Below are 10,406 nucleotides of genomic sequence, written 5' to 3' on the forward strand. Positions count from 1 at the left end.
CAGAAACTGAATACTCTTGTTTTAGTTTTGATCTTCCCTATTTCACCTCTTAGAATTGTTATGAAGGAAATGGATTCCTGAAAGTAATACTTTAAAAGTAAACTTCCTTTCTACTTATTTAGGAGAATGCTTTCAAATCTATCAGAGCCTGCATCTCTATTAAATCTGTCATTGTTTCATGCATTAGGGGTTTTGAGGAAACCTACCATCCTGGGAGGAAAGCAAGGTTTGACAAAGAGGCATTTTGCATTGAGAAGGTGATGTCAGCTGGAGGCAGTTTCCCCAAAGAGTGCTGTGAATTTTCTCCTGCTTCTAAGGACCACTTCATGGTTCTACAACTTAGTTTTGGAAGTTGTCCTCTGGTGGCCTTAGCTACCTGAAGTATACAGAGAAGGTACTTTCTTTTCTTTTCTTCCTTCCTTCATCCTTTCCTTCCCTTCTCTCCCTCCTTCCCTTCCTTTCTTGGTTATTATGTCTCTGTGGTTCCCGTTTTTCAGTACTTTTTTGAAGTATATTTTGCGTGCAGTAAAATGCAAAGATCTTAAGTGTAGAAGAGCTCAATGAACTTTGCATATGTATACTCCCGTGCGACCACTACCCGGGTGAAGATTGAGAACATTTCCATTGCTCCAGAAAAATTGCATTATGTCTCTTTACCCGTCAATACCACATCCTGGAAGCTAATCACTATTCTGATTTCTATTACCAGATAGTTTTGCCTGCTCTTGAACTTCACATAAGTGGAATCATATAGTATGTCCTGTTGTGTAGCATTTCTTTGCACAGCATGATGCTTTTGAGATTTACAGTTATTCGTGTCATTACATGTATGATAATTCACAGAGGTCATTTTTCTTACTGTTAAATAGGATTCCGTTTCGTAAACAAACCACAATTTATCTATATAAGGAAATGTGAGATAGCTGATGATACTACAATTAAAGGAAACAGTAGGGCAGGAAAACCAACAAGCAGAGTGGCGCAGCGGGAGCGTGCTGGGCCCATAACCCAGAGGTCGATGGATCGAAACCATCCTCTGCTATGGTTGCTTTTATAACACAGAGATTCTTTCTCCAGCATTGCAGGTAGAAGATAGTGGGAAGAAAGTCAATTTGCAGCTGTGCGTCCTTGTTTGACCACTCCTAAAATGTATTGCCACCCATCACCTAATCTCTAATAATTGTTAAGCATCTGCTTTTCCTGTTTTTGGAAAACCCACCCTTCTCACTCATTTCAAAAAAGAGACAAATCTCTCTCCCTTCTTACTCAGGAAGAGGTGACAAATTTACCGTTAACTTCCAAATGATCAGTGTTATGTCTTCCAGCGAATGAAATACACACTTGTCTCTGGTTATGGTTTTATATTTTCTTTACACTTGAAAGAAAGACATATTTATTGATTTCTGCCCAATGATTATATTGCATTTTTACTTGGGCATGAGTCTCCTGCTCATTGTCACTTCTTTATTCACTCCTATGCATGATTTATCAAATTTAGATCAAGGTAATGGGAATGTTCTGAGAATCCTTCTCTAAAGCAATACATGTTGCAGTAATCATGAAGACACCATTTTATGGACTTCATGTGAAAAACAGAGGCAAAAATGTGAAATGGTGAGAAAAATGGAAGGAATACATTAAAATAAAAAAGTTTGTGCATCAAGATCCCATGGGCAAACTCAGGGAAAAAAAACTGCAAAACAAAACACAGAAGTCTTAGGATATTTGCAAAAAATTGTTTAATTAAAGTGTTCTCTAGTGAGTCCCTACATTATGACAAGAAAATATAGATTCCTCTAAACAAGAAGCACCTTAAATAATGAGAATTTTAAAAAATCAAAAGGAAAAGTAGAAATAAGGTGACAGGGGAGAGACCTGTGTTGTTCCTTTACTTTGTTGCTTTGATGATGTTCTTATTTAAAGGTCCCCTAAACTAACAGTCTTCAACTTATTTTGCCTACTTACCCCCCAAAAGCATTTTGACTAACTTTAAGTATCCAGGGTTAGGAGCTTGGATGGATAGCTTTGGTACATGTACACAATGGAGTACTACAAAGGAGAATGAATAAAAAAGATGTCCATTAACTGATATGGAGTAATTTCCAGGAGACATTAAATACAGAAAAAGTAAAGTGCAAAAGATTATATATCGTATATATATACATAGAAAGATAAATCAGAAAACACTGAAATTGATTACCTAAAAGGGTCGTGGTCATGGGGAAGATGGAGTGGAAGGGATGTGGGATGGAGTGACACTTCCCTGAGCATGGTTTTTTTTTTTTATTATGAGAAGGTGTAAAAATACCCTAAAACAGAAGGCAAAGTGAAAGAAATGAATCCAGTTGTGTTTGCAGTGAACACCATACCATACATAAGGGTAAAAAAGAAAGTACCAACGAAGTTATTTATTATCATGGAAACTGAGGCAGGGAGAGAAATACAAACAAATCCTGGATTCTTTCTAATTGTTTTCTTTTCTGTTATCACATGGACAAAGCAATTTTGAAGCTATTATAGGTGTATTATAGGATAGAGTTCATGAATAAATGTGCTGGTGTCACTTCAACCAGTGTTCTCATTGTAGAAAAAGGAACATCCGAATATGAGGTGGAGGGAAGATAAAAAAGAATCCTGTGGGAATGGACTAGAATTGGAGATATCAGTGTGAACTCATGATTACTAAAATATGCATATGTATGTGCATATGCATACACACATATATATGTTTGCATGTGTCTATACATTTATTATGCATGTGTATGCAAATGCATACATTTCTTAGATATTTTTGCTAAAAGGTCCTAGAAGCAAGGATACCCCAGAAGCGATAAGCACACCCAGACCCTGGATATTGGTCTCTAACACTATTCCTCACTAAAAGGGCACCTCTAAGAAATAACTGACTTTAGGACTGGGACAGAGTCAATGCAAGTCGAGCCTGGAACAACTTATTATGCCAGATATTAAGAAAGTCCTCAAAAACATGATCATAGACTGTCAGAAGGACACAGTAATCAGCTTGAAGGGCCTACCACTGACCAAAACTGGGTTAATTTGAGTACCAAAATAGTTAAAGGCAATAATGATTGTAAACCACCAGAAAAAACAGGATTTCACCAGCCCATACTGAGAATAAATACATAAATAAGTGGAGGTTGAGGGAGAACTCTTATTTGCAATAGAACGCCAAAGTGCAGATTGGTAAACGTGAAGAGAATGCTGGAGTTGAAATATAATTTTGCAGCTATCATAATAAAGATTGGTTCGGGTAAGAATCCTCAATAGATGCTAAATCTGAGGGGTAATTTTGATGGGGAGCAAGATATTTGCATGGTCTTAAGATGTCTCCTTCAGATTGCTTATTAGTTGCAAGGGGGGAAAGTATACTATGTATCACCTTAACTGTGTGATCAGAATTAACCCCATTAATGAGAAGCAATGGACATTGCATGCCTCCAGATTTGATACCCTGGAGAAGGACATATCACTTACATGGTGTTCTGGCTGGGGATGCATAACCTGAATGTAATTATGAGGAAAAAAATCACCAAAAGCCCAAATAAGGAGTCTTCTATTTTTGAAAAAATATGAGTGCTTACTGTATTCTTCAAAAATGTCAATATCTTAAGATACAAAGAGAGGCAGTAGAGTTGTTCTAGATTAAAGGAGACTAAGGGGCTATGGACAACTAATGCAATATCTAATCCTAGATGGAATCCTGTACTGGAGGGAAAAAATGCTACAAAGGGCATTATTGGGTCAATTGACAAAATTGAAAATTATTTTAAAAACAATATCAATGTTAAATATACTGAACCGATAATTATACTGTTGTTACGTGTAAAGAATATCTTTATTCTTAGGAAATATCCACTTAAATATTTAAGAACAAAGGGCCATGATACATACAACTTACTCTTAAATAGGTCTGAGAAAAATAGAGAAATACAGAGATAGAGATAGAGATTGAGATGGGGAGAGAGAGATGGAATGGTATAAAATGTTAATAGGTGAATCCCAATAAAAAGCATATGGGTGGTCTTTGTACTATTGTCCTTTTTATAAGTTTGAAGTTATTTCCAAATAAAAAGTTTAAGACCCTTTTAATGGAAATTTGAAAAACTAAGAAGAATGGTATAATGAACACTCAAGTTCCTACCAACCAGCTTAAACAATTAGCGATGTTTTGTCAGTGTTGTTTCTTCTACTATTCGCTAATCACCAACTAGCATTTTGAAGCAAATCGAAGACAGGAGGTTCCAAAGCGCTTCATTGTAACAATAAGCAAAGAAAGGTAGGGATTACTCTGACTTGAAGAAATGAAGAAGGTGATATGCAAACTTCTGTCAGTTGTTCAGAGGAGCGGGTAGCCAGGGTTCTGACTGAAGCCTGGGCTCCTCTGGCTCTGCGATTTGAGCCTCGATGTGATTGTGACGAGGGATTGCGCCATGGGGACACCTTTCCAAAGAGTCCCCAGGACAAGGTCACGGCACATCCATGTGCCTGATGTTTGGTAAGTTACAAGAAGAAGCAGTAAGTGGTGTTCTAAGAGTAGAGTGTATTACACTCAGCCAGACATGCAAGAACACTAGAATATCTGAGAAGGAAAGGAAACTACCCGATTGGGGGCAGAGGGAGGAGGGAGGAAGCGAAGCAGGAAAGTTTGTACTTTTCTTTGAGCAATCAACTCAGAAATCAGGAGCAGAAAATATGTGTCTCAACTCGTGTAAGCTGAGAGTAGGGGTCGACGAGGATGGGATTCGAACCCACGCGTGCAGAGCACAATGGATTAGCAGTCCATCGCCTTAACCACTCGGCCACCTCGTCCCACGGGAATGTGTGTCTCTTGAATACTCATTTAAGTCTTCCTTTTGGAAAACACTTGCACTTTGATCCTCATGTGTAGTACTGTTCTTCAAACTGCAGTCATCTTAAAGAATTTTCACACAGAACCAGTTCTTCCCACTTTTCTCAAGGGAGTATTTCACACATTGACAATCTTTTCCTAACCTGCCAGCGTCTCCAGCCTCTATTGTCATCCTTCCTCAGTACTCACACTTGCCTTTCAGTCACGATGAAATTCTTTCTATTCTCCCCAGGCTCCATAATCTCCTCTTTTCCCACCCTCAACATGCTTTAGTCTTCTTGCTCTGCCCTCACTTCACCTGCCTTGGTTCTCTACTCATTCATCAGATCTCAGCTTAGGCCATACATCCTCTTCCCCCACCCTCACCCCCTTTTTTCCTTACAGTCCTTTTTACTAAGCCATTACAGTTGAAACTTTTTTGAGAATATGTTTTCTCTTGCAAACATATTTTCATTTCATTTCTGCCACAGAATTTTATCCTAATAGTATGTATTTTTGTTCTCAAAGACCCTATGATGCCACTCTGTAACAGAAAATACTTATATAAATTGAAATTTAATTTTTAGTTATTTCCAGTGACTATAAATCTCTGCTTAGGAGTTTTACTTCTGACTTGAATTACCTTCACATTTAAAGTAGCATACAATAAAAGATATAAATAGATAGTTTTGATAACATTTATTATATATGTAAAGTAGAACTGCATTGGAAATGCATCTTTTAGTGAAAGGGCTGGGGATATTTGTTCCCATTAATTCATGTGTCTGGGGATGAAAATTTCTTATGACTGGAATAAGAAGAATTCGGTGGAAATGAATAGCAAAAAGACCACTAGTTTGTGGTTTTGAATAAGTGTGGGGCTTACAAAAGGTGCTTTTATATTTAAGTTGCATTTTTTAAAGTAGAATCTTCAATACATTTCCACTAAATGTAATAAACAAATAAAAATGATAGCTACCAGGGGACGTGCAACCACGTAAAAATATAGTTTTACAAAATATGGATATCTATTTTCTTTGACAAAAGTCAATAGGAATAATTTTCTCGTCTGAATAATCGTAAAAAAAATTAAAGCACTAACTTTCCATGATATGCTTATGTTCCCTTTCTTTAAGAGTGTAATGTTGTTAGTCGAGAGTAGACGAAGAATTTGTCAACTCCTCCTCCATGAAATCGCGTAAAATACACAACTGAGGCGGAGCCGTGTCTTGTTTAGGGGTGAGACTTCAGAGACACCAATATTTCCAATTGTTCTTGCTTGTCGGCAGGGAATATTTTTACCCCTGAGGTAACGTAGCCACAGTTAAAATGTTGTATAAAAAGTAATAGAACAGCATCATTTGCAAGGGAGTGTAAAAGTAGAGATCGTTCACATCCATGAGGAGCGGGGGCGTGGTCAGGAAGGCACAGTTTAGGAAAGTTTCGCTTTTTCCTGGTGGGTCTCGCGATCTCCGGCCTCGCAACGTTGCTGCCAAGTTGCTCCGCTGCCCGACGCCCTCGCTCATCTCATCTTCCTGAACGCTAGAGCTGACTTTTCCTGTCCGCATTTCCTCTCTTCTCGCCTTTCCCGCCGCTCCCGTCTTCCCTCCGGGCCTCTCTCCAAAACTAAACGGCCCCCCATTCCTGGGGCGACTGCGCTTCCGCAATCTGCAGAAGAGGGTCCCAGCTCTGCGGGAGCCGAGCAACTGCAGAGAGACCCGAGGAGCCCCGCGCCCAGCAAAGTCCCCCGGACCCCTCGTTGGGAAAGGTCGCGGCGGCGTGGAGTCAACACGTCTGTCCTCCGAAAGGAAGTCTGTTAATCGGCTCATTTCCCCGCTTCTCCGAACAAGAAAAGCTTGCTCGTGCAAACTCGAAGCAGCGTGTCCACTGACTATTGACTATAGCCAGTTATAGCTTCCCGTCCCCTGGTCAATCGACCCAGACCTCTGAATTTGGGCTGCGATCCCCTTGTGTCTTGTCCGCGAACAGTTTTCTCTCGGCCTCCGTCGACTCTCTCAGACCCATTGCCTGGGAGTAAATCCGTTTCTAAATTTCTCTGCCCACGACTACCGCCGCATTTCCTCTCGCTCTTCTCACCTGCCGCTCTTCTCTAGAGATTTCCAGCTCCAGGAAGGCTCAGGCGACTTCCTTGTGCATTTCCTTTCGAGATTTCTCTTTTTTTCCCTCAAGAAGTAAGTGGTGTACAGCAAGCATTAAGTTGTCCTTTGGCTGGTGACTGCTGAGGCTGGGTTCAGCAGATTTGACTTGGGACTATCAGGAATAAAATCGGGCGCAGAGATTTGTAGAACAAGACAATGGGTTGCAGAGAGGTGATGGGGACCGAATAAGAAAAAGAAAGAGAAAACTAGGTCCCACCGAGATTTGAACTCGGATCGCTGGATTCAGAGTCCAGAGTGCTAACCATTACACCATGGGGCCCAGCTGTTTTTAGGGTTTTCTGAAGACCAGGATGACCTAATTCTTCATCCTTAAATGTGGTTATTTGAAAGCTCAGTACATTCGGTTTTTCCTCCTCTGGATTTAAATCATGGATGGTTACCTGTTACACGCCAGCACACAACACCTTTTACACCAGAGTTTTAATGGAAAACGCCGACTTCCAAACGTCAGGAATCCTCCCCCGCATTTCCTCCCAAGTGGTTCCGGAACCTTGTGGCCCACTGGAAAACAGCGGAGTCCTTGAACAAGACTGCGCCCTTACGGTGTTTATGGCTTTGTGACAGGTGTTTTGTTAGCTCACCTAAGGCTCACAACTATCCTGTGAGACGGGGACCGTTATCGCTGTTTTACGGGTGAGGAACCCGAGGCAGAGACCTGAGATCCTTCCCTCTGCTTCATTATCAGGTCTTATCTTTCTCGAAAATCATCTTTAACTAGTGTGATATCTGGCGCTTTTGCGGACGCGTTGAGGAAAGATTTTACCGGTCCCAGGAGAGACGTCGGCGTTTAGGGAAAAATCGAAATCAGTGTGCTTGAATGACGGGCCTGGAGGAGGATCCCAGAAGCCCTGAGAGCGCAACTCCGGGGGCGAAAAGGAGGGAGAAGGACAGAGCGCAGCCCGCCGTCCTCCTACTCTGCCCTCACCAACCGGAAATACGAGCAGGAAAGACCCCCAAACGGACTCAGAAAGATTCCCCGCCCCTGCCTCGCATAGCCCTTTCTGGCACACACAGGACCATACTGTGAAAATCCACAAAACGACTTTCTGTTCCTGGGATGACTTTCATTGAGGGTCCTGTTTCAGCATCTTCGTAAACTTCTTCTGCTGACCGTTAACTGGCTCAGAGCGCGAAGGTTCTCCGTACAAGTTTAATTAGGAATCTTGAGCAATTTCTTTGGTGGTATAACAATACATAGCTGTCCTCAAAGTCGTTTACTTGGGTTGCATTCTAGCTCAATGAGAGCGGACCTAGTGGGATTTGAAGTCTTCTGATTTTAAGCACCTGAGGCCAGGAGTCGAGGCCTGCGCGCCCCCTCTTGGGCACCGACGGTAAAGCGCAAACACAGCCAGGTGCCGTTCAAGAGCCTTACATACTTTCTCATTGAATTCTACAAAATCCCGACAAGTAAACATCATCATCATCATCATGGCCTTGTACATTTTAGGGATGAAAAAACATTGCCTCGATCCAGGAAATGGCAGAGCTGGGCATCCAAGCCAGGTTGTCTGGCTCCAGAGCGAACTAAGAACGCGAAGAGCTAACAATTACTATGTGACGTGGTCTCCCTTGTTGGACTTCGAGAAATATTGTTGGAAATAAGTATTTCTGTGTCTAGGCTTGGAGAATTACTTATGTCTTAATTTCTGTTAAAAGTGTCATCAATATTAATAATATTTTTTAAACATAGGGAAAAGCATGAAGATTTAAGAACTCCTTTTTACACATTTTTACCACAAATGCCCAGAATGGGATGTTTTTACACTGCAAACCCAATGACTTTATTAACAATGTGTTGAGAGGAACAAGTTTGTGACCTTGATGTCTACTCTCCTCACAATCACCTTAGATTGTCCTTCTCCCTTAGCTCTGGGGCACACTCCTCCTGCCCAGAGACAGAGCCCAGGACACTCAGAGTCAGTGTGACCAAGCTCAGAAGTCAGGCTACTTTCTCAGAGCCATCGGAGCCCAGGTCTAGGGTCTGAACCGGCAGACTCTGATGGAGGCCAGGTTTTGTGGAAGGGTAGGGAGGAAAGTTAAGTTCCTCAGATTGCCTCCTGTCAGTCTTGCGGGATAAAAATGTTAATAATTGCCAGAATTTCCTGAGTGCTTTGCTTGCTCAGGTAATAAATAATTACAGACCAGAGACTTGTGATATACATATACTTTAAAAATGATAAAACTGTGACTTACAGTTTTTAGAGACTTGTTCAGGGGCTCACAGCAAGTAATAAGTCAAACTGCCAGTAGCCCCTCAAACTGAGGTGTTTGATGCTCCCTGACTAACCCAGGGTGGCCTCTATGTTAACACCGCCATGATCACTCCAGTTATGCATGCAAAAATGCTTGGAGTTGCCTTCTCCACATGCTCTCACTCTCTGCCCTCTCTTCCTGCATCACACCTGAGCTGTGGCCTGAGTTTGCAGTCCATACGCTCATTCAGGATTCACGGACAGACATGCTGAGTTCTTCCAGCTGCCTCCTCCCACATCTCAGCCTCTAACTCCAGATGCAAATCCTTTGTTCACCGATTTTTTATTCATTTTCTTTAAAATAGTAAACATCTTAGCGGCTTCTTATAGTATATAATCTTTGTAGAAAATATGAAACAATAAAGGAAAGATGAATGAATTCCTTCCAAACCTACTCCAGTACCACAGAGACAACCACTTTATTAACAGGTTGGACTATACTCCCTTAACCTTGCTCTAAGCCTATGGAAAAGAACTTTATTTACACATCTATAACTATAGTCATACATAAATAAAGCCCAATAAACCTAACGTTATGTAATTTTTAGACTTATGTGTCCTGGACACACTTCAAACATCGATACATAAAGGTCTGCCTTCTGTTAATTATTTAATTCTATACTGTAGCATAATTTATTTAACTAGACCTCATATGTTGGACATTCAGGTGGTTCCAGTTTTTCTCTCTCATAAAGAAGTTTCACATGAACACACCCATGCCCTCTGCCACTAGATCTGCCACCTGCTGTCTGTCCTCCCAAGGCCGACCCCTAATTCCTCACACAGGTACCCGGCTCCTGGGTCTCCCGGCTGGCCCTCTGGCTGGCCCTCTCTGACCCTCACAGCCTGCTGCTAACCTTACCTTTGCCCCCTGGCTCCCATCCTTATTACCTTTGGCAGGGGCTCCTTTGTACTCACAGGCTGGGGAGCCCTGGGGCTGACGTTTTACTTCCCTGGGTTGTGGGAAATTGGGCCTGGCGCTCCTGTGTAGGATATAGAGTGGGGTGAAGTGTGGAGGGGCTGCAGGCACAGAACCCCTCCTGGAGCCCTTTTCCGAGTCACGGTTAGAATCTCCCAGGCTCCAGGGCAGGCAGCAGAAGGGAGGACAGCAGCTTCTGCTTGACT

General features: G+C 41.8%; 3 non-coding genes across 3 annotated transcripts; 1 reads left to right on the forward strand and 2 right to left on the reverse strand.

Moving 5' to 3' along the window:
• Window positions 1-970: 970 nt before the first annotated feature.
• TRNAM-CAU (transfer RNA methionine (anticodon CAU)) lies at window positions 971-1,042 on the forward strand. Its single transcript has one exon. It is a non-coding gene; the product is annotated as a tRNA-Met (tRNA).
• Window positions 1,043-4,748: 3,706 nt separating this feature from the next.
• On the reverse strand, window positions 4,749-4,830 carry TRNAS-GCU (transfer RNA serine (anticodon GCU)). Its single transcript has one exon. It is a non-coding gene; the product is annotated as a tRNA-Ser (tRNA).
• Window positions 4,831-7,216: 2,386 nt separating this feature from the next.
• TRNAQ-CUG (transfer RNA glutamine (anticodon CUG)) lies at window positions 7,217-7,288 on the reverse strand. The gene has a single exon. It is a non-coding gene; the product is annotated as a tRNA-Gln (tRNA).
• Between the last annotated feature and the right edge of the window lie 3,118 nt (window positions 7,289-10,406).

This window comes from Equus asinus, chromosome 8 (genome assembly GCF_041296235.1).
Source record: "Equus asinus isolate D_3611 breed Donkey chromosome 8, EquAss-T2T_v2, whole genome shotgun sequence".
Lineage (NCBI taxonomy): Eukaryota > Metazoa > Chordata > Mammalia > Perissodactyla > Equidae > Equus > Equus asinus.